Genomic DNA, 6,332 nt, shown 5'->3' on the forward strand with positions numbered 1-6,332 from the left:
TTTTTGTAATTTAAATTTGAAGATAATTTATAATAGAAATATTTAGAAATAAATAGAATATATAAGAAAAGAGTAGAGAATTCTAGAAGAGAATAAAACAGGATGAGAACTTTAGAACAAATACAAAGGCAATCTATATATATGAATTAACATGGAATAGTTCAATGTCCAATTTAGTTTGACTAGTTGTATTTACTAATCTAATTTTAACAATTTTGATCAAAATCATTGCTAACTAAATAATCCATATTACAAGAACTTGGACAATAAAGAAGACATAGTAGTAGTTAAAAAAGACAAATATTAACATCACCGACTAAATAATCAGCATTAACTAAGACGGAAGTGTGAACTCCAATTTCACACAATCACATTCCCAACCATTGATATGAATAATGTCAGGAAGCAACACTGCATACATCAAACTCATCTCACCACTGCAGACATCAAATTCATCTCACCACGCCAAATCGACCAACAAGATTACATAATTATAGAGAACAAAATGACAGCCCTACGAGTCACTCTGCTGCTCCTGTGATGGTGGTTGCTACGAAGGATTAGACTGTGGCCACTGCATGAAGGGCAGTGGAAGCTGGTGTTTTTGCTGACCTCCGTAAAGTGCAGCCTGATCAATCGGCTTTCCCATGATCATTCCCGGGGCTACCACCGGGGACTGGGGGGGACATAGTAGTATGGAAGCGCATCCGGAGCCAATCCAACTTGCGGAATGGCAGCCTTGGTAATACCGAGCCCTCTTCTTTCAACTCATCTCTAGGAATTATATCAACCAAGAAGCCGAAAAACGTCGGTACTTGAGATGGCAGCGGCAATGACGTTCTTCTGCAGAGACCTTCTTTTGTTTTCTTCAATGTGGATCCAAGAGCATAGCATAAGTTCCAGGATGAACATCTCGCATGCCTTGCTAAATATAACAGGAGCTTCGGCAGAGATCATTCTAACATCCTCGATGGCTTTCATTATCTTTTTATCCGGGCAAGGGGGAGACTATGGTTCTTGAAATCGGTGGTGTGGTCGATCTCTTGCATCTGATTCGCCCAGAATGCTTGAAGCTGTTGTTGCTGCTGTTGGGTGTGAAACTGTTGGGCCTGGTGGTAGGTGCCGAGCTGCTACTGAGGAGCAAAACTAGTTCGGTAGCCATCATGGGTCTTGTTTGATAGGGAGCATTGGTATACGTCATGGAGCCGCCGCCTGATACAACTCCCACACCTGGCTGCTGCCTTTGATCTGAATGATCCATGTCTATTCAAAATGCTATCTTAACTTCTTACTTTTTATATTCTCAATCCGACACTGCAATATGTAATAGAATAAGAACTCAGCTAATCAATAATCCAATGTCCCCCGAAAATCCATCACCAGCCATTATCGTTACATGAGCTAACATATGTACATGAATACAGGGGAAATTTGCGTGTAAAACAAGAAGAACAATGAAAAGTCCAGGACAACTATGTGATTTAATTATAGATTAAGTCTAGATAAACACATGACATTGACTAATCTAACATTAAACAATTTTACCCCACATCGAGCAATATTGATACAACAAAGGAGAAAAATCAATAAGTTGTGTGAACATGAAGAACTTGTAGGATAATTATCTAGCATTAAATATAGAAAGAATGTCAACCGATACGACGATGGGTCATGCTTATATCCTTTCATCCATCATTAAACAAAACATAGTTCATGAATCCCTTATCACCAGTGAAGGCAAAACATATCAAGAATCAACTCATAACACAAAAATTTGATGATTCTCCTATTTTCAAAATCTAACTCTAGACAGTGTTGAAAAAGGGGAAGGAACAAAACCCAACCATACGCTGCTGCGGGGTAGAATACACGTTAAATTATTCCCCAGTTTACCTACTGTATATCTACAACAAATCTCCTATTTTCTTAAACATTGAAATTGAAGAAGAAGAGAAATTGAAACAGAGAGTCAATCAAGCAACGGAGCACAGAAAAGAAAAATTACCGTTACAGAAATTACTAATAATCCAAGTAAATTCTTTTTTACCTGATTTACAACTTCGCCCCAAAATTCTTGATTAACTTAAATGGATAAACCAGAACTAAAGATATTTTTAATCTCTCCAAACACAATAACGAAGTGAAGGATGCAAAAATTTTAAAATGAAAACTAAGAGAATCTAATGGAGGAATTGATTGTGCGTCGAAATATTAGGGGTACATACCATATTATGGGTGATCATTAAGTCGACTCGAATATTCAAAACCAACAATCAAGGGTTAATAAAAGCTTAGTCGACTTAAAATAAAATATTGAAAAGAAATAGTAAGGGGCATCACCGTACGCAGCGTCACAACACTCTAGCCCAATGGCAAGATCAAACATCAAACAAAGATGAAGAAATGAAAAATACGTAGTACTATTTTTGTCTGAAAATTTTACAAATAAAAGCAGCTTGAAAACTTCGGTGGCCAAAACCCTAAGAGAGAGAGTCAGGGGAGTGTATACGACTATACGTAGAGATGGTTTATCAGTTTATGCCTAAGTGTTGACAATTTTTTAGTAAGAGAGAGAAAGGAGGAGAAAAAAAAGAGGGACAGATGAGACATGGTTTTGAATATGGTCCGATGAGAGAAAGAATCTTCGACACCTGAGACGCGTGGCGTCTACGCGAGAGCCCCATATTCAGAGGGCTTAGCCACGTGTCGATAGTTATTTGGTGCTCTACGTCATCTAAGCGAGCTCGTAGATTATCGGTGTCGTTATTAACATTAAATTATCCACATCTACATTTCTTATCCACATCTAGATTATCGGTGTCGTTATTAACATTAAATACTTATTATCTTCGGCTCATTCAAGATGTCCACAGTATAACACAGAGTTATAGGAAAAATTATTTAGTACAATAAAATAGGGAGAAGAAATATAATTGGGTGTTTTTAAAATTGAGGGGCAACGACAATTTAAGCTATTTTGACTAAATTAAGAGCAAAATTAGAATATTTAATTTTTTTTCTTATTTTTGAAATACAATTTCTCTTTCTCTCGACACAAAATCATCATCTCTAATGGAAGCAAGGGCGGTGGAGTATCGAAAACCCAACCCACAAACTCCTCCTCAAGCAGTGGCTCAAAGAGGAGGAGCTCATCCTCAACCGCCGCACGCCCCCACCTCTGTCGTTGCTCCTGATTCCCCTCCCTCTGCTCCCTGCTCTTCTCCTTGGGTTTCATACGGGCCATATGGTACAAGACGTCACGAACGACGCTGAATCCCATCTCGAGAAAATGCTGGCCCGGGCGACGCTGCTGGCCAAGTGTGTGGAGAAGCTGAAGCGGAAGGGCATTGAGTTCGATATGCTCACCAAGGTGGACGCCCTGCGCCCGCGTCAAGAAGCTGAAGCGGAAGGGCATTATGTTGAATCATGCGCGAGGTGAGTCTCGTTTGATTACTCTATGAATAATAAATAAGTGTTTCTTGCTGCGTCCACTCTTGGAATTAATAAGATGTTAATTAATTAATTCCATAGCAGACATTAATTAATTAATGGACATTTTTATCTTAAGCGCGAGAAATAAATAATATAAATAATGGAAACCCGGATTACTTGTAATTTCGGATTTGGATGGGGAGTGCAATATTACTTCTCTAGTGGTTGCTCGTAATATTCCAATATAAGCTTGTATTAAATTGTGGGTTCAATTTAATTAGTAAAAAACTAATTGGGGGAGCCCATATCCAAAACCTTCCATAGATCCCTGACTGGGCCCAATATGAACTTAATATAAATAGGAGAATAAAGGAGACAGAAAACACACTTATTTTCATTGATAATTTTCGCCCCTCTCCTCTCTTGAGTAGGAGACGAAATTTTCATGATTTTCTCCTCCGTGAGATTTTCAGCTCTCCTCCGTGAAAAAGTTCTGTCTTCTTTATTTGAGTCCTAGTATTTTGATAAGATCAGCCCACCCTGATATCAAAATACAGTTCGGAAACCAGTCAGAAGATTTGTGGTCTAGTTTTGAAGATCATCGTGGAGAAGGCGCGAGCAATCGACGATTCTTTGGAGAATCAAATCGGTTACTCTAAACCGTAGAATTCATGTTTAGGATTTACTTTCTTTGAGCATGAATTATTTGTGTTCTAGCATGCAATTATCTGTTTAACATGTGAATTGATTAATCGCATAATCGGTCAAATAGATCCTTATCTGATTTATTTGTTTTGTACAAGTCTTTCGTTGTGCAAGGGGCTCCAAACCCCAACATAATAAACATCCATTAAATGTAAAACATAACAACATTATGACAAAAATAATCTGTTTATTCCTTTGAAAAATAAAATAAGAGTTTTAACAGTATTCAATCACTCGAAAAGTGATTTCTAGTATACAAACTCTAACAGATGGTCGATTGTAGAGATTTAACATTGTTCTATATTTATGTAACCGGTGAATATACAATAATGAAAAGTACAAAAGTCACATACAAATATTGTAATTATATAAGACAATTGATAAATATACAAAAGTTATGAGATTACAAAAGTCAATCAAAAATTATTACTCACTCCGTCTCACTTAAGATGACCATATTCTTGAGTGGCACAAGATTTTAGGACGTATTTTAGGTGGAATAAAGTAGAAAGGAAAAAGGTAGTTGAATATTTTAATGAGGAGAGATGAGAGATGAGGTTATTTCCAAAATTGAAAAATGGTTATCTTGATTGGGACAAATAAGGGTTGTCATCTTGAATGAGAAAGAGGCAGTATTTAAATGAAAATTTTCCTTAGTTAAAGATAAGAAGTTTGTACATTATTAAATCAGTAGAGGCAATTTGATAGCTATGTTGGAGCATCCACAACAGTGCGTGTTTTGGAGGGTTGTCCCCTTTTGCAGGGACGGAATGAACACGAGATGTCGTTGCAGGTATCCCATGGGACAGGTTGCTCGAAATGGAGTTTTGAGCGCTATTTGGAGGGACCATGTGACATTCTATTGTGGGGCGGTGACGCCCATTTGCCCCCCGCAAGTAGACGATGTTTTAGCTATTTAAAAAAAATCAGCAAAAAAATTAAAATCAATAAATTTTTTTCACTCCCCAAATATTATCATTCTTTCATTTTTTTTAATTTATCATGTCCATTCTAAAATCATCTATAAATACCTCATTTCATCACAGTAATCTAACCATGACTTTAAATTATACTACTTCCGTCTCGTCCCACAAAAGATGTTACACTTTCCTTTTTAGTTTCTCGTACAAGAGGTGTCACATATCCCTTTTTGGAAAAAGTTCACTCTCACATAAATATAAAAATTATATTTTCTTTCTCCATTTAACACACAAAATAAAACCTCCTAAAATCACGTGCCGTCCTATAAGTGTGACGTCTTTTGTGGGACGGAGGGAGTAGTATAACTTTTGATGTAATTTTTTGTTTTTAAGATTATAATTACGTAAGTTTTAGAAATTTGTAAAGTAATTTTTGATGGGTTACATACTTACATTAACAATGTTGAAAATTTAATTAAAAAAAGTGGAATAAATTACTAAGTTGCCATCCATTTTCTTCATTTTCTTCATTTATGCATACATATTATTAAAATTATTTTAATCTTTACAGATTCAAGATGATTTCTATATTTGCATCAAATAAATTAAAGATAATTTCAAATTTTTGTTAAATTGTTAAACATACCATATAAAAGTATGAATAACATAATCTATGATATATATCATCACCATTAATCTAAGCAGTTGTAACATAGATAGTCTACTAAACATGCTCTAAAAGGTTGGCATTTACTTAGTAACCTTTAAAAGCTTCCAAGATATCATCTTTGCGGACGAGTTTGGATCTTCTGCTATAGAGAGAAGCACAATAGGGATGTTATTCCTCGTATCTCATTATTTTATTCATACAATAAAACACTAAATTATTTTTTTTTTCTTTAAAATAATGAAATGTATATTTTTGGAGTACATTTTCATTACCATTTTCATATAATGATATTATTTTTGATTTTATTTAATTAATTTATAATCTAAGTCAATGTTTTAAAAATATCCTAGTCTGTGTATAGCACCGTTGTCATACTAGTAAATATAAAGAAAAAGGTTCAAACTATTTTTACCATATATATGGTAAGTAGGTCTCACATTCTTCTAACTTACTTCATTCACATTTTATTATAAAATTGATATAAAAATTTAGGCCTCACTAACTTTTCCAACTCATTATTCTTTACATTTCTTAAGACTCATGCCTACACAAAATATGACTCATATTGTAGGACAGAGAGAGTACTACTATTATTTATATGGGAT

The 6,332-nt window shown here is 35.2% G+C and overlaps 1 pseudogene; it reads right to left on the bottom strand.

Annotated features, from left to right (window-relative positions):
* Positions 1-284: 284 nt before the first annotated feature.
* LOC125187224 lies at positions 285-2,329 on the bottom strand (annotated as a pseudogene).
* Between the last annotated feature and the right edge of the window lie 4,003 nt (positions 2,330-6,332).

This window comes from Salvia hispanica, chromosome 5 (genome assembly GCF_023119035.1).
Source record: "Salvia hispanica cultivar TCC Black 2014 chromosome 5, UniMelb_Shisp_WGS_1.0, whole genome shotgun sequence".
Classification (NCBI taxonomy): domain Eukaryota; kingdom Viridiplantae; phylum Streptophyta; class Magnoliopsida; order Lamiales; family Lamiaceae; genus Salvia; species Salvia hispanica.